This window comes from Arvicanthis niloticus, chromosome 7 (assembly GCF_011762505.2).
Source record: "Arvicanthis niloticus isolate mArvNil1 chromosome 7, mArvNil1.pat.X, whole genome shotgun sequence".
Taxonomy (NCBI): domain Eukaryota; kingdom Metazoa; phylum Chordata; class Mammalia; order Rodentia; family Muridae; genus Arvicanthis; species Arvicanthis niloticus.
Window position 1 is genome coordinate 60,054,995 of NC_047664.1, and position 18,615 is coordinate 60,073,609.

Here is an 18,615-nt window from a genome sequence, read left to right on the forward strand (position 1 = left end):
TTTGCTTTTGTTTTGTTTTGTTTTTATTCACTTTACATCCAGATCACCAGAACCCTCCCTCCTCACTTCCTAGTCCCATCCTTACCACACACAGATCAGTCTGAGACCAGGAAGTGTTGTGGAAGGGTAGAGGATAGAAGACAAAAAGTCAGAGGGGTCAAGGACACCACTAGAAGACCCACAGAATCAACAAACCTGGGACCATGGGGACTCACAGAGCCTGGGCCACAAACCAGGAAATATGCAGAAGCTGGACCTCAACCCCCTATACATTTGTAGCAAATGTATAGCTTGGTTTTCATGTGGGTCCCCTAACAAATTCATCGGTGGCTGTCCTGGTTTCTGTTCCCTGCCATTGGATCATCTTTCCCCTACCTGATAGGACCTCCTTAATATGACCCTGTAGGATACTCTGAAAGCTTCCCTATCTTTCTTTCCTGTGAGATGGAGATCTCTGAGAGTCAGGCCTCCTAATATGTTGTCCAGAGTCTGTCTTTTCCACTTGGCAGTGTGGTTTATGACCCTGGCTTCAGTAACCAATGAACAATTCTGTTTTCTTCACCTTCATTCCTGCTTCTATTTTAAACCCCATACCTATTAATACTAGGAAGCATCGCTGAGGTTTACCTTGACCGCTGAAAATCATGATTGCTTAGCAGGTTTTAGACACATTTGAGAGAAGAGTTGGTAAGGGTTTTTTTGTTGTTGATTTGTCAACTTGACACTGCTTAGAGTTATCTGGGAAGATAGAATCTAAAGTTGAGGAAATGCCTTTATCAGATTAGCCTCTAGGCATTGTCTAGAGTAATGATGACTTGATGGATGTTGGGTAGTGGTGGGTTGTTCTGCTCACTGTGGGCAGGGACAACACTAAGCCACTGGTGTTGGGTTATATTGAAAAGCAAGTTAGGCTAGCCACAGAAAGTAAGCCAGTAAATGTCATTGTTCCAAGATCTCTGTTTCACTTCCTGCCTAGAGTTCATACCTTGGCTTCTCTTTATGGTAGACTGGCTTTAAGCTCTAAAGTGAAATAAACCCTCTTCTCTCCCAAGTTTTTTTTTTTTTTTTTTTTTTTTTTTTTTTTTTTTTTTGTCATGTTATTTAACCACAGCCATAGAAAGCAACTGAGGACAAGGGAGGGCCTCAAAGAACCATGCAAGCATATGGGTTGTCAGTATTTTTCTGGAACTCCTTATCTGTGGCAAAAATAGATATATGTACTCCCAAATACAGACACGGATGGATCTCTGTATCTGTCAATTTGTATATTTCTACAGATATTATTCATTTTCTATGCCAACTCAGACTTGCACACAAACGTTTCTGTTTCCACCCTACCTCATGGCATGCAGTCATTTAAAAAGGTGATGTGCTGGCATGTCTGGAAAGAGAAATAAGAGCTCTAAGTAAATCTACAGAGAAGTCTAGAAAAGAGAACCCAGCAGCAGTAGAAGGAGCTGAGCAGTGGAGTGAACACCGGAAAGTTTGAGCAATTCCAAAGCTCTCCCTTGGACTTTGGAATGCCCCAAGAGTTCCCCTTTTAAAATGTAAATGACCTCTGTTGGAGTTTGGTTGGGCTTTTAGCACACCTGGGTGTAAATTGCTTTAAGCAGATAACTAGGTCAGCACATCCCAAAGATCAATAGTCCTTAAGAAATGGAAATTTTGATTAGGGCCTTAGGGAAGAGTGGTAAGCTGGCTAGAGCCTCAAAGGGTGAGAACTCACTTAAAGCACCCAGTGTCTGCAACTCTAACAAGAGTCTCCCTGGGATGTGTGTGTGTGTGTGTGTGTGTGTGCACGAGCGTGCGCGCGCGCGCATAAGAACTCATTTAAAGATTAAAAGCACCCAGTCTCTGTCTCTCTCTCTCTTTGTGTGTGTATGTGTGTATGCATATGTACATGCATATATATTTAGAGTTGTTTTTAGAATTTATCAGAAAGGGATGTTCTGACCTGAGAAAAGCAGCTGTCTAGGTTTTGAGTTTTGGAAGAGGGATGTCACTAAACGCCATTTCCCTTTCTCTCTACAGCATTCAGTTTAACTGCCGTATTCTATTTATTTTCTGGTTCTTATTTTGAGGGAGAAAGAGAGCAATGGGGAAGGATAAAAAAGAAAAAAAGCTTCCTGCCAGTGTGCCCACATTCCTCCTACTATCATTATTCTGCTAGTAGAGTGAAACAGTTCCCACTTATTGGGGCTTTGTTAGCATGCATTTGTTTCTTAACCTGATTTTAACCTGAGGAATCTGAGATTTAAAGAGGATAATAACATTTTTTCACAGTTGGAAGAAACTTCAAAGGGAATTCTTTTGACAAAGGTCTGTAGATTTTTCAGAGCAGGGTGAATGCGCAGGGCTCCAGCTGTCTCCACTCTGATGAAGTGGACTAAATACACCCAGATTTGAGAGACAGTAGAGGTGCAGTACCTTAGTAAACTAATGAGAACTAAGAAGTCCACACTTTTAATGAAGAGTGCTGTGGTGATTCTGTAGTATGATAAGCCTGGTGGACTGAGCATAATTATTGTGGGTTTTTATAATGTACAGATATTATAAATTAGAATTTTTCATACACAGAAATTTGATTCTAGTGTCTGACCTGTGTAGCCTAGAAGCTTTATTTATTTGCTTGTTTGTGTTTACTGAGGTTTGGAGGATATAAAACCCAGCACCTTTCACCTGCTAGCCTAGCCATACATAGTCTATCATGGATTTCTGACCCTAGAGCAGTGATCCGATCCATAGTCATGCTTAAATTTTTTTCTCATTTCTGCTTGAAAATGAGAAGCTTGCCTACCAATTTCTAGGTTAGATCCTCTGAAAGTCTAACTTTCCCTTAGTATTTCACTCATAGTCTCTGGAAAAATAAAAACTTTGTACTAGTTGAGGCAGTGAGAAAACCCACCCTTCAGCCCTGATTGACATACCCACAAGTAAGGCTTCTGCCATTTTACACCTTAACCCCTGATCTGGTTACACAACCTCGTTTATGGGAGTGGCATGGAATATTTGGGACTTTCCTATGCACCTTCATGAAGGACGATACTGTTTCTAGTTTGCCAGGAGGTTGTCTCCCTTTTGAAGGTAGGTTGACACTTTGGAAGGCTTTCATTACACTTAACAAAAAGCTTCAAAAGCATTTGTCCTCATCCATTCGACCATGTGCTTGTCTGTTTCCATGGTTCCTTTCAAAGTAGCACTGATCTTCTATGGAGAGACAGCTGAGTGTGGCCGTTACACATGCCAGGAGGTAGTAGCTGTTGTCAGAAAGACATCAGAATTGTTGCCCTCTCCCTGGTAAAGAAAGAGGTGTGATGGTTGATGCTGTAAAACAGGGAGTTTAGAGGAGTCTGCGGCTAATTTAATTGTATCCTTGTGACCCTGGTTTGATTCCATCGCTTCTTAAATCCATCATTTTGTCTTGACTGCAATCTTGCTGGGACCTTTTCTCTCACTTTATGTCCAGCATCTAAAATTAACGGCTGCTATTTACTGAAGCTTTACCCTGTACCAGCCACTAGCCCTAGTGCCATTAGCTCTTTCCTGTACTAGAGTACTGAGATTTAGGTATCTGACTGCCACGCAGGAACAAGGGAACAAGCCACATCCTCTCCTGTCCACCACCTCCTCCTAGTACCCTTCAGAACTTAACTCCAGCTTATGTCTCTCTACATGTCTGAAGGTCTGTATTATTATAGCAGTACTGATAGAGTTCAGTTTACATAGCAACCTTTTATAAAGTTCTGGTGATTTTTTTCTTCTCCATAATATCTGCTATGTATTTTTATCAGTTGTCTTTGTGCCTCTGTGTGTGTGTGTGTGTGTGTGTGTGTGCAACCACATGTACATGCATTTATATATGCAAGTGCATGAGTTTATTATGGATGCTAGAGACAACCTCCCACATCTCTCCTCAGGAGCAGTGGCCTCCCCCCTCCCTTTTTCTATTGTTATTGGTCAAGGAGCTCCAAGACATCTGCCTGTCTCTGAATCTCTACTGATGGGATTACAGACCTGCCACACATGACAAATTTTTTTCTTATTTTGGTTCTGGCAATTGAATTCTGGTCCTGATAGTCTGAGGACACATAACTTTTCAGTCTGAATTATTTTCCCAGGCCTCTCAACAGTCTTAATAATTTGTATGAGTCTTCCCAGGCTGCCACCACAAAACACTGCAAACTGGGCCCACTAAACACCTGGAGTTAAATTTCGTTTTCTCTGAAAACTTAGATCAAAGTGCTGGTCAATGTGGTTTCTGGAGAAGACTCTCACTTGGCTTGCATGTAACTGCTTGCCTACTTATTCCTTCCATGCTTTCCTTCTGTGCATGCACAGATAGAAAGCTCTATGCCCACTCCTCTGAGGAAAACACTAGCCCTTATCAGATGAGGATTATAACCTTCAGATGTCATATAACCTTAAATGACTATCTGGAAGTACTGACATTCCAGGGTTTATGATTTCAATAGATGAACTTGGAAGTACACAGTTCTGTCCATAGCAGAGTTCATTCTTGGTCTTCACTAGGACATACTAGATTGGACCATCAGCTTTTACACCACGCTTACTTATTGGATACAGTCTTTATGTTAGGAGGAGCATGCACTTTCCACATTTCCTGTCAAGATGAACCTCAAACATGTTTTAAAATGATGAAAGATTCATATACTTGCTTTATCTTTGTGAAAAAAATATATGAATCTATAATGTGTATGCATACACATGCATTTTTAAATACATGTTTTCAGTTTCCTACATCTAACATCTCATGCATATCATTGAATATTTCTGAAGTTTCTAGTTTTCATGGAGATTTGATTTAAATAAGATTTTAGTTATTTTACTTTTGCTAGCCAGTAAGTGTATACAGGTATACTGATCAATGAAATAGCAGTATCTACCCAAAACAATCCACAAATGTAAATTATTTTTAACGATATTATTAACACTGAGTAGCAAACATTTAGTTTTTCTTAATCATTAAAATCCAAATGAAAAGCAGGAGTTAAATCTCTTTCTGTCAGCATTCCTAGGCAAGGAAAGAAAACAGGTGAACATATCTTTCCTAAGGACTACTTTCTGCGCCTCTAAGGCTGGTTGGACATTTAACCTCCAGCATTTAAGATTAGAAAATTTAATAGTCTTCTGTACAGAGAAATGGTAATAAATAGTGCATGAACAGAAGTGGATTTGCAAATTTGCATTTAAACCTGCTTCTCAGTATATTTAACTGTTGATTACAAAGGCAAAAATATTTCCAGAGACTAAAAATTCTGGTGTCAGAAATCAATCACAGTAATGTCTATTTCTTCCAAACCAATACAACAAGGGATCAGAAATAATAAAATTAACTTCCCTAAGTTTTTTAGGTTTTCCTTTCATGTTCTGTTTGTATGTGTATATGTGTATGCAATGTATGTATGCATAGGTGCATACAAATATATACTACCCATACAAAGGTAATATAGTTAATATTTCAGAGAACAAACGTTCAATGACTAACATGTATACGCCATTTAAATTCCAGGTAGCATTCTAGGAACTTAGCAAACAGAAATGACAGAAACAGATGGAAAAATATAGTCTTCCTGCTGGGTGATGGTGGCACACGCCTTTAATCCCAGCATTTGGGAGGCAGAGGTAGGCGGATTTCTGAGTTCGAGGCCAGGTTGGTCTACAGAGTGAGTTCCAGGACAGCTGAGGCTACACAGAGAAACCTTATCTCAAAAAAAAAAAAAAAAAAGTCTTCCCCCAGGGGATTGTTGGAACACGACACAAACCACAATAGCTAAGCTTAGGTTGTACATTATATTCTGGGCATTGAATAACGTAGCTTGCGTAACTTGCATATATGAAATTATCAGTTGAACACAATAACCACAAAGTCTCACTGATAGTTATCTTTATAATAGTGTAGACAATGGGTGTGGTGAGTAGGAGAGTTACTTACTCAGAATGACTTACTCAGTCACATAATTTGCAACATGCAGAGCTATAGTTCACATACAGACGATCTAGCTGCAAAGGCCACATTCCAAACTACTGTGAAGTACAGGAAAGAGCTCTGCACAAGAGACAACTAGTTTTATGAGAATGAGATTGCATTCACTCACTTCTCGGCAAGGCTTCAGTGATATTCTAACCTTGAAATTTTGATACCTTTTATTAGGTTCTTGAAATTAGGTCAGTCTGTCCACTTGAAAATAGTAGTACTACCTTAAACCTCAATCAAAGTGCAAATTATAGAATGGGAACTTGTGCATTAGACGGATGTACTTTCTTTTTTCCTTTCCTTTAACCTCTCTTATTTTATTTTCAGAAATACCCCATCACAGACTTTTGTTATTGTAATATTCTCCAATTCATTCTCTATTCACACAGTGTTCTGCATATCATTAGTGCAAGTAGAGGAAACAAATTCATTAATCTTCTGTGAATTGCCATTTGATGCAAGATAGGAAATGCCTTTTAATCAAAAAATTTGACAATTTTTTTTTTTGTGAATCAGAGCTTTATAAAAATAGAGTATATATTTCCCTCTCGAGTTTTCAAAATCATATATGAAAGAAAGCAAAGGGAAAGTGAATTAGTTACAAACTATTTGTAATGTCTAATTCTTCTGCTCCTTCAATTAAGTATTGATAACTATACATGTCATGAAAATATAGCTGCATATTTGCCTGGGATATATTCCAATCCTCAGTGTATTCCTGCATCATACTATATGTCTTGTGTCATACACACTGGTAGGGTTTGAATATTTTCTTCCCAACTTAACGGATAGTGTATCAGTGTGTTGAAGACGTGGACCTGCAGTAGTGTCCACAAGGAGTCTAAACTTAGCAAAAGATAAATCCATTATTGGTTACGTAATTTGATGGATACATTAGGAGGTGGCTGGACCTAGGCAGTAGATGTAGGTGACTAGGGGCATGTCCTAGCCTACTACCTTGATTCTAGTTGCTTTCTCCCTCTTGTTTTTGCCTCTTATCTTGTATGAGGTGAGTTGCCTGATATAAGAGCCTATACTCTGCCATAATATACTGCCTCAATACAGGTCCATATACAATGGAGCCCTGTCACCATCCACTGAGACCTTGGAATCCAGAAGTCTAAATGAACCTTCCCCTATTGTTTCTTAGGTATTTTTGTCACAACAATAAACAATGATTAACATACATACATACTGAAGCAAAATATAATTTATAAATACATATAGTAAGCTGAACAACAATAACAAAGGATGATATAAAAAAGATGATAAGAATCTACTGCAGTGAACCGTATTTAAAATTACAAACATTTTACTTTTGGAATTGTCTATGTGATATCGTCTGACTGTTGCTGAGAATCGCCAACTGAGTCCACAAGCAAGAGCTGCTATTGCCTATTCTTTTTGTAGTTTAAAACTTCATTGCTTTTTTAAATTTAAAATTTACATAAATTTGTATAGAACATCTAAAATTCAAATGAACAGCACTTAGACTATACCTTAGTGATTTTTGTTTTTAGTAAAATAATGCTGTTTTCCTTTTTGGCATGGCTAGTGTCTAAAAGAAATTGTCAATGATATTTTCCATTGTTGGATATTTTCTTTTAAACTGAGACGCTTTTCTAAAATATGTACATAAATATCTTTGGATTCCTTTTTTTTATTATCTCTACCTACAGGAAATCTGGATATCTCAGTATTGTGGGAAAGCTGTAAGGGTTTATTTTAATTATTTATTTTCAGTGTACATGTGCGTGCATATGTGAGTATGTGCGTATGTGTGCTTGTGTGTTTGTGTGTGTGTGAGCTTTTATGAAATTTTGTGCTTCTTGTGTATTCAGGAGCCTGTGACGTGCAAAAGAACCCTCAGATGCCTAGCAGCTGCAGTTACAGAGGCTTGTGAGCCTCTATTTGGTTTCTGGGAACTAAATCTGAGTTCTTTAAGTCATTAAATCACCTTTGAGGACTCCAGTTTACAACTTTTAAGGATTGAAATCAATGGACAACAATTCTGAGGCTATTGTTTCCCTACTTCATTTTCTTCTCCTAAATTTTCTTCTCCTCTTAGTTACTCTTTCATGTGAAGATACAGTATGACCAATGAAACTTTTAGAATAAAGCACTTACTTGGGGGGCTTGTTTATAACATCAGAGGATCAGTCATCACCATCCTGGTGTGACCATGGTGGTATGGTGCTGGAGAGGTAGCTGAGAGTTCGCATCCTGACCCACAGGCAAGAGGCAGAAAGAGAGCAAGACTGAGGTCAGCAGTGGGCCCTTCAAACTTCAAAGTCCAAAGCCTAGCAACACAGCTCCGCCAACAAGGCCAAACCTACTCCAACAAGTCTACACTTCTTAATCCTTCTCAAACAAATTCAGTAACCAGAGAGCAAACATTCAAACATATGAGCCCATAGTGACCATTCTTATTTAAAATACCACGGATAGTTAAAACAATCCACCATTGCTGCAATTTCCTACTAAGGCAAATGAAATATAATAAACTTGTAAGGGGTGCAGTTAATTTTCAGATCACACTCGAATTCTTATGGAGTGCTCACACCAACTCCTTTTTCTTTCTCATGACTGCTATTCAGCCACAGCAAACATAAAAGCACCTCAACTGCATCACAGTATCCAATTGGAGAAACTAAGTATGAATATCATAAATTTACTATGTATTCACTAAATCAAGAATATGAACAAAGTCAAGTCTTGATCCATTTTATTTGGGTGGGAAGGCTTGCCTGAATTTATTATCTGGAAGAGGACAATTAGTTTTGATTTCTACAGCTTTACTAAATACATAGTTATATTTAAGGTGGTAAAAGAATAGAAAAATTTGAAGTCCTAGTGTGTGTTGTGTTCTTACATTATGCATACTTACTGAAGTTCACCAGGTCTTATGTGTGTTTCTTGGTATGTGTTGATGTAGGGTTACCTTGTTGTTTGGGAGCATGTCTTGTCTTTAGTTATTATGTCAGGCAGACTTCTGGAAATTACCTTGTGTTCAGATCTGATGGGGTGGCGCTTTTTAAAACTTACTTGGTTCATGAGGACTGAGAGTGCTGATACAGATACTGCAGAGTGAGTTTTCATGCTGTTTAGTACCAGAGAGAAATTATTTAGCCCATACTGCTTTGCACAAGGAAAACACTGGAATCAGAAAGTTCTAACAGTGTAACACACCTTGTAATATACCTTTGCTTTGGTAAGCACACTCCTGAATGGGAGGTAGATGCAGAGTTCCTTAAATTCATTTGAGTTTTTATCTCTGGTGTTAAGCAAATCACTCAACTTTTTTCTTTTTTTCCTTTGTTCATCATTGAAGTCTATCTCGCTCATCACTGAGCATTTTATGCAAGATAAAAGAAACTGTAAGTCCAGCTGTAAAAGCTGTGGGTACTAATGAAAACGATTCCTCCTATATATAATACTAAGGATTTTTTTTATAAAGACAGAGGGAAATTCAAAATGAAGTCATGATTCCAAGTCCAAGTATTTCCTAGAAAAATTAGTTTTTACAAAAAAGAATATCTTGTTACCAAAAATAGCAGAGTTGTCACCTTCCATTCCTGGCACTCAACTCTGGAAGAGAATTGAAGACACATTATTTTATCACTCAGAGAAATCGCTGAAATGTCTTATTGAAGAAAAGAGAAAAATACGCTTCAGAGCTAGTGTGCAAACTCTCAATTTACAAAAAGGGTGGGGGAAAAAGCCAGGATTTTGCTCAAGGGTCCAAAAAAAATGTTTGGCTTATATCTTTTTCATCACTTAAGCTCGTTTCATGCTGGGCTTTTTATTGAATAATTGAAAAAAAAATGGGTAAGGGAGGGACTTTTTTCATCAAAGGCAAAGGTAGCAAGAAATAAAAGTACTGGGGAAATAGAGATAGGAAGTTGTATCTTTCTGTACTTTCATGATTGCCTACATTTCTTCCTAAATTTGCAGTTGAAAAGATTTGGGGAAAAAAATCAGCCCCGAGGAAAAAGCTGGAGAAAAAAGACTGACATTCTGATTTCCTTCACCCCCAGCCCTCCTCACTCTCCCTTACTCCTCCACTCTCATCCTCTCTCACACACTAACACACACATCGCACATACCACCACCGTCACAGGCACACCCATTCTCACGAGTTCACATTATTTTGTTTTTAAGCGATCACTATTTATATTTGCAAAAGTAATGAAAAAGTGAGAGTTCATTTGATGAGAATTAACATTTAAGGGGACTTACTAGAAAATTTTTGAAAGCTGCATTAAGAAAAACCTTTTATTAAGGCTCCCTTGCTTTCAGGCTGTGGAGGAAAGAGCCTAGAAGGATGGTGTTGAAGCTTGGTCCTCGGCCTTCTACCTGCCGGACCCAGGCTGAGGCTGTGGGCAGGCTGTGTCTCTCTTGCTACTCTGCTGCCTGGGCAGCAGTGAGTTTATGATCATCTGAGACGCTCCTCTTCCCCCAGTGGCAGGCTATCAGCTTTTGCACCACCTTGGGCTTCCTCCTGACACCAAGCAGTCTGTTTTCTCATGGCTTCAGAGAGAGTCAGAGGTCAGGGAGAAGCAGCTAAGAGAAAAGAATATTTTAAACACTGCCTGTCTTTTTCAATTTCAGTATTCAAGCTACATAGAAGAAATATAGATGAGTGAATATAGATAGTTCTTTGCCAGGAAATTCCCAATATTTCTTGATTATGTAAATAAAAGTCTGTAACACAGAGCTAGAACTCGGTTTATCTGAGGTATGTCCCTGTTAACTTACATAATTCTTGGGAAGGAGTACCTTAAATACAATTCTAATGATATTTACAACATATGATGTCTAAATGAATGTTGTTCACTTGTGTATTTTATTTCTCATTATTGGTGTTCTTTTACACCAGGAATGTACTCAGAAATTAATCGTCTTGTGTGGAGACTGCCTTATACATCTTATACAGGAATAATAGCACAGTATGCATGAAACTATAATGGGAACCATATACACCCTGGGGGAAAGACTTAACAATTCTTAGAAAGGTTGATACTTGACAAGAAAATGGCAATATAGCTTTGATTCCTTCCTTCTTTGTAGTCTTGCATCAATATTGCAACGTTGGCTATGGGGCTTCAACTATTCTCATTTGAACTGAATTTAAATGTATTTGTGCACACCCTCCTTTACAATTCAACCGTTTCTGTTCTTATGGAATTCTCATAGGTTTCCTCCTTGGCTGTGAATCTTTAGCCATTGTTGGGCAATCCTGTTTCACTCTATTATAGTCTGTCTGGGACTCCGGACCAGAACTATTTCATTGTAACTCTTCACTCTAAATTCCCCACACTTGACTTTTGGTTATTTTTAGATGTCAAAACACCTTCAAATGAGAACTATTACTGTCACTGAAGAGACAGAAAAAAAAAAAAAAAGCAGTCTAGGCTTTGAGATGCTTGCCCGTGGAGGACTTATGCAGATGTGTGTCATGACAGCAGCGTTACTGGCATGGGTACCCTTTCCTTCTTGGGGAATATACCAATTCATCTGACACTGTGTTACTTTGTCCTAAAAACAGACATGTAATCGCATATCTTTAAGCCTTGCATTTTTTTAAAAAAAGGGCAATGATTATACAAAGTGCTCTAGAATTTGGATGTCTGCAGAAAAATCATAAGGATTACTTTTAAAACAATTTCTTATTATTTTTAGGTGCCTTTCAGTGTTCTTTTTTTGAGCTAAGCACCTATCATGTGTTCTATTAGCACTGTGACTTGTTATCAGCTGGCTTTTAGATAATCCTGCCTAAGTGACAGGTTGATGACAGTTTTTAAGATATTGCCTCTTCAAGTTATATTTCTGTTCACAGAGGATGCTAGAAAAGCAGAGAGCCTTGGTGTGAGACATTTTTGGAGGAGCTCAGAGAGGACATGCAGAGTGCAATGGGAAATACTTGGAGGCCTAGTTGGAATTTCTCCCATTCTTCTTAGTCTCCCCTTGATTCATATTGTTACACTCTATTTGGCAATAGATTCTTGGATTTGAGTCCAGCTGAAAATTAGAAATTCTTTGTATAGTATTGATATCCTTATCAACTTTCTCAGTTCAGTTGATATATATGTGTGTGGATGTTATGTTATATGCATAGATGTATGTATGTGTATTATGTATCTATAGGAATATATATGTGTGTGTATATAAACAAACATATGTATATATGTGTATATATACATATATATTATATATACACACACAGACACACACACACAGACACACACACACACACACACACACACACACACACACACACACACATATATATATATATATATATATGACAAAGTAATAGTGCTAGGGTAATTAGAAATCTAGAAGCTCCTCCTTTCCAGGAAATAATGCAGGTCAATAGCACTGGCCTAGATAATAGCAAAAGAGAGAACACAAATTACATCACAGTCATTTCTGAAAAGTATTAAAAAGAAGAACGGGAAGAACGACATTTTGCAATGGTCCTTGTCAGGCCTCAGGATAAAAATGTTGAGTGGCTGTCTCCAAAGGATGCTCCTGTTTCACACACAGCTAGGTTATACCCAAAGTTTAACAAATGTTCATTTTCAGAGGATTCACTTAGAGTGCAGTGTCCTGCAATGCAGAGTGAGAGCAAAGGAGCCAGTGTTTAAAAGGAGGATCGCAGTGTGGTCTGTTTCCATTAAAATTATCCCCATAATATTTTGGCACTTAAGCTTTCTGATGTTTTATCCCGAGAACTTCTCCCATCTCCTGAGGCTTTATTTTCAGTAACTATTCTTGAAATTTGTCCCATTTATTTTCAGCAAAACCTTGCAGAATCTTTTCCAATCCTTGCAGAGCAGTGGTTTGAGCTAATACATTGATTGAAACATCCCAAGGGTAGAATTATACTGGCATACAGTAGTGGCTTAATAAGTTAACATCACTAGTGGCTATTCTCAGAAATTGGTTATTGGTTTGATTAAAAGAAAAAGTCTCAAACGATAGTTTTATCAAATAAATCTACCTGATAAAAAAGTACTTTTTCCTTCATACATTGAATCATTCACTCATTTTCCTATTACTTTCTTTTTTTCACTTTCATGTTATATAGTCTAATAACCATAAATAGATGTCATTCCACTGAGTTGTTCCCACTTGAGGATCAGTGATCTGGGTCATTTATATCTGCAGTGTTATGATGAATGAATCAGAATACAGCAATGTAATTAATTATTTAAAACATTATATGATGTGCCTCAATATTTTAAATATTTAATTGAAATTTTAAATTATTTGTTATCATTGCATTTATAGTAGGAATTTTAAGATGCTGACAAAAATCAGGCTTTGTAATATTAAACTGTTTTAATATCCTTTCTACAGACAACATTGAACAGAATCTAAGAAAATAGGGACACTGTTCGCACAATCGGGAGACTAATTCACTTCCTCTGTGAGGTTAGCTAGTGCCTCTAACTATCACTTTCCAGAGTTTTCAGACATTTTATTTTATTTTATTTTATTTTTTATTCTTCTATTAGATCCCTAGGGTCCCTGTATCAAATTAGGATGAGAATCGTGAGTTAAAACACAGTCTTCTCTCACACGATTCTAATTGTTAGGAGATACAAATGGGTTTCACATGGTTAAAATCTCTGTGTTGGCAGGATTGCATTTCTTTTAAGCAGGTAAAAAAAAAATGACTTTCTTGAATTTTTCAACTTTTAGAAACTGCCTGAATTCTGTGTATTTCGACTGGCTTTCAGTGCTTTCAGTTCAGAGCCATCATTTGCTCTGTCTCTCCCTGATACATTTGGGACAGGATGGTTACATTGAGTTCACATGGACAATTTTTTTTTTTAATTTTGTGTATTTAGTTGATTGAAAATTTTAATTTTTTCTGCACTGCTTTTTCCCCTAATTTATAAGAATTTATCTTGTTTTGACTGTATTTGTGTGCGGAGGTGAGGAGGTATATTCAGGTGCAGGTATGTTCAGATACAGGGGAGGAAATAGGATCTCCCACAGGTACAGTTACAGGCACTTGTGAACTATCTACCTTATTCTGGGAGCTGAACTCTGGTCCTCTGTAAGAGCAGTATGTGTTATTAATAGCGGGTCCACATCTCCAGCCTTTTGCTTAATATCTTAATGCCTCTTTACGCTCTGAGGGATATACATAGATTCCCTGAATTATGAAGAAAACATCTTTGGGTATCCATCTCTTTGTCTATTTTAGGTTTAATAGGTAAGCTCCAAAAATTGAATAACCTCACTTTAAACCACACGTCTTATATCAAAATGGAAAAGGCTTGATAATCAAATATTTTTCTTGTATGATGAAAAGTTTATTTTCATATAGAAAACTTTAACCTATTTTGAAACATAGAGCATGAGTTTGGTTGCCAGTTTGGTGACTTTACTCTTTGAAGGAAAAACAAGGCTAAGGAATTTTATTATTTCTTGAACTTCTCAAATATAAACTACCTACAAAACCTATGGTGGTTGTTTGTTGTGAACTCCACTCAGAAACAGTAAAGAGTGTGGCTCACCTTGAGGTAGAGTAGGTCTTATTCTATATCTCTCTTTGTCCAATCTTTTAGCTGAGTTGAACACTATGTTTCCAGTAAGATGTTGTAGGTAGTAGAAGGTATAGTTGAGCCATGAATGAGAGCTTACAAAGAACAGTGTTTTTACTCTCTAGAATGGCACATGACAATGACCTCACTGAACAAACTGCATGCTAGACATTTCAGGGCCATCTTGAAGGCAATCTGATGAGATTATAACTGGTACAAGTCTTTTTTTCTAATTTCCATGGTGGTAGTGTGCTATCACAGAATGCCACAAGAGTCATTTTTGGAGTACTACTTATCAATTGGAGAAAGGTTTAATTGGTCATTATAAAAGACCACCCAGTCAGTTTTCTTAGTTGTATTCTGCTTACTTCCGTGTACATGCATTTTGTATGAAAATAATGATTCCAAGATATTGTCCTTTTTCCAAAACAAAACAAAACAACCACTCTGTACCTCTGGTAAACACTTGCTAATGTTTGTCTATTTCTTTTATAAAGTCTGATAGAAGTTTGTGTCTCCTTTGCTGAATGAACACATTTTCAATAGGTTTGTGTTTTTTTTTCTTAACCATGGAGGCAGGCTGTAGGTGGGTGAACGAAAAGTCAGTTTTTGGAACTCTGAAATGCATTAAGCTTCTCTCTTGATTTAACAGAAAATGATCAAAAACACGTGAATGCCTGGAGTTATTCTATTTTTTCTATTGTAATCCTGGTGGGCTTTTTTCTAGAAGTGGTTCAGAATACATTATCTTTGAAGTGGATTCCAGTTGTCAATAAAACATGCTTGTAACATTATTCTTCTACAGGAAAGCAAAAGAGAAAATAGGTAAGTGACTATATTGTTCTTTTTTAATAGAATGCCCACAAAACTCTACTATGGCTTTTGTGTTTCATACTCAACCCACTAGGTACGCCGATGAAATGATGGCACCAAGAAAAATAGTAACATGAAGTCATTGAATAAAACAAGTGCTTATAAAACAAGAGTGATACAATGGAGGTTAGACTATGACTTGGGTTTTGAAAAGTCTATGTCCAGCTTCCTCCGAATAGTTTTAGTGTAGAAATATCAGACTATTATTTATGGATTCCATTTTTCTTGTTTGTAAAGATGATTCTAATAATATCTGCACAACTCTGAAAAGATCAGGTGGGAGTAAATCGGTGAAGGTAATTTATAAATTGTAAACTGCTATGGAAAGATTATCTATATTTAGGGTACAGATGTTAAGGATGCTGCTAATATCCTACAAGTCACAGGGTAGCAACTCATGACATAAAATTATCCTACACCCGATGTTACCAATGCCACAGAAGAGAGGCTTTGGCCAGTCGAGAGTTATATCTGCTCTAGCTGATTTTACTAGACCAGGCAGAACTGAGAAAGGAGAAGCTTTGGGGAGGAGCTGCCTAAAGAGGCCCTTGGTGCATGGATTGCTGAATTGGGGAATAAAACACCAGCCTCTTCCTTTTTTTTATATCTTTTATTCAAAGGTTTATTTTTATTTTATGGATTGAGTGGTCTCCTGTATATTTGTAGTGTGTTTGATACATGCCTCTTGTTCTGGGAGTTCAGAGAAGGGTGCAGGATCCCCTGGAACTGTGTGTGCTAGGAATCGAACCTGAGCCCTCTGTAAAAACGGAATGTGCTCTTAATCACTGAGCTTTATCTCCAGCCTTCTTTGGTTTTTAACTTAGGCAAATGATTTTCCATAGGGCAAACAGGACATGGTTTTTTTTTTTTTTTTTTTTTTTAAACATTTCTTTTGTCTGATTTTCCTTGCATGGAAATTGATCATACTGGGCATGGAAAGAGTGGGTAGTGTGAGTATGTTCGAGTGCTGAGAAATAAGAGATAGATAACCTATAACTTTCTTAAATTGAGTGTCTATGGAGAAAATCATCAATAATCTTAAAGAGGAGTCAACCTTAGATGCTAATTTTGAAAGCAAAATTTTCAGAAATACGCTTGTATTTCTGTACATTTGTAAATCTGCACAGTTAACAAATTTTAATTTTAGATGCATGGGTGTTTTCTCTGCATGTACCTATGTGTACCATGTGCATTCCTGGTGCCCATGCATGCCAAAAGAAGATGTTGGATCCTCTGCAACTGGACAGACAGTTGTTAGCCATCATGTGGGTGCTAGTATTCAAACCTGGGCCCTTAATAGGAGCAATCAGTACCCTAAAACACTGAGTCACCTCTCTAGCCCAGCTTTTCTTTATGTACATGTGTAAATGTTCGTGTATATGAATGATGGAGGGCATGCCTGTGTAGCATCAGAGGTCAACTTCAGATGTCAGACCTTGCCTTTCACCTTGCCTGAGGCAGGATCTTTTTGGTGTTTTTCTCCTGTGTACCCCAGACTAATTGGCCCATGGACTTCTGGACAACCCTTTGTCTCCCCATCCTATTTTTTTACGGGTATGCTAAGATTGCAGATGCCAGATTGTGTTATGGTATGCTTTTGGCTTTTAAGTGGTTGTGCAGAGTCAAACTGTGAAACATTTTTACTCACAAACCTCCTTCCCAGTCCTGTATAGTCTTCCCTTGAGATCTTTTGTGTTCACTGGTCATATTAAAACATAGAAGGCATCTTGTTAGAAATTGTCTTTCTTCATTTATGTTAAGTCATTCATTCACCAGGTTCCTGGCAGGTACTAATTTAGAGACAGAGTGTATAAAAAAAAACTTGAAAGCGAAATGGTGTCTATGCTTGACGTTAGCATTAGAAGTGAAAGCTACTGCGATACGTGGAGCAACAATGTGTAAAGCTCTGTATGTGTGAAGGAGTGGGGAGGAAAGGCTCACATATCTTTGTATGGTTAAAGCTCTTTCAGAGGGGGCAACATTCATAGATGTTCTTAGGACACATTGGTGCTTTCTGACAAAGGAAACAGGAAGAGTCAGAGCAATTCTAAGAGGGATCCTGTGTGGTAGGATGGAATTGGTAGGAGATGAACCTGTAATGTACACCAGAGTTTCAACTTACAAGGTCTTTGTGTGTTGTACTAAGGTATTAGAACTTTAAAGAATTAGAAAGTCATCCAGCAAATGATGCTATGAATGCGCAAAATGAGTTAATTTTAAGAAAATGGTTCTAACCGTTATACCCTTGAGTGGTATGAGTCATTCAGAGTTTGTCTTTCAAATCCTTCAAAATAATATCTTGCCATTGATTCTGCACCAATTCAATTATTTCTGAGTGAGCTTAATTTACTGAACATTTTTCTAAAACATTTTGATCTTCAAAAGTGATAGCACTTAATACACACCCTTTGGTAGCCTATTTTGATTAGAGTACTAGAAGATCAAAGACACCCACTAGACATATTTTGAGGATAAGAGTCTCACATCTTTTTCTTTAAAACTATAAACATTCTTTAAATCCTCACACACAGTAAAATATATTTCCTGTATTATTGGCATATAAAGTTAGAAAACAGTTATAATTTGAGAACATATTGTTTTAAATGTGCAGACTGCTTAACTGCATTTTAAATGACATGTCCTTGTTCCTAACATTGATTGTTATTATTCTTACTCTTTATAACGTATTACCCATCATATTTCCTCCTGATAGACTTCCATGCTTTGTAGGTGTTCAATGTATAGGTCTATCATATACACACCATTTTGCCTGCACAATTTATTTTTTGAGACAAGGTCTTATTATGTAGCCCTGACTATCTTGGAACTCATTGTGTAGTCTAGGCTAGCTTCAAACACCTTTACTTCTTGAGTGCTGAGACTAAAGGCTTATACCACCATGCCCAGGTGAAAAACTTGATTTTGAAGGAATTTTAGAACAGTAGATATCTTGAAACGATGCTATAGATTTCTTTTGTTCAGATGATATTAACTTCTATGTTTTCAATAATTAAATTTTCAAAAATGATTTTTTATATAATTTTCTTTTTGCTCACAATCATTGAAAAATATAAATTCTCATCATAGAAGTTCAAATTGATGGTCTTTAGTGTTTCGAGAGGCAGATATAATTTTCTTCCACATTCATATTAGAAATCATACCATATAGTTATTTTAGAAAACAAA

At 37.2% G+C, this 18,615-nt stretch overlaps 1 protein-coding gene across 7 annotated transcripts in view; it reads left to right on the forward strand.

Moving 5' to 3' along the window:
• Pcdh7 (protocadherin 7) overlaps positions 1–18,615 on the forward strand; it is a 393,437-nt gene that overhangs the window by 13,971 nt on the left and 360,851 nt on the right. The gene's annotated exons all lie outside the window — the stretch shown is intronic.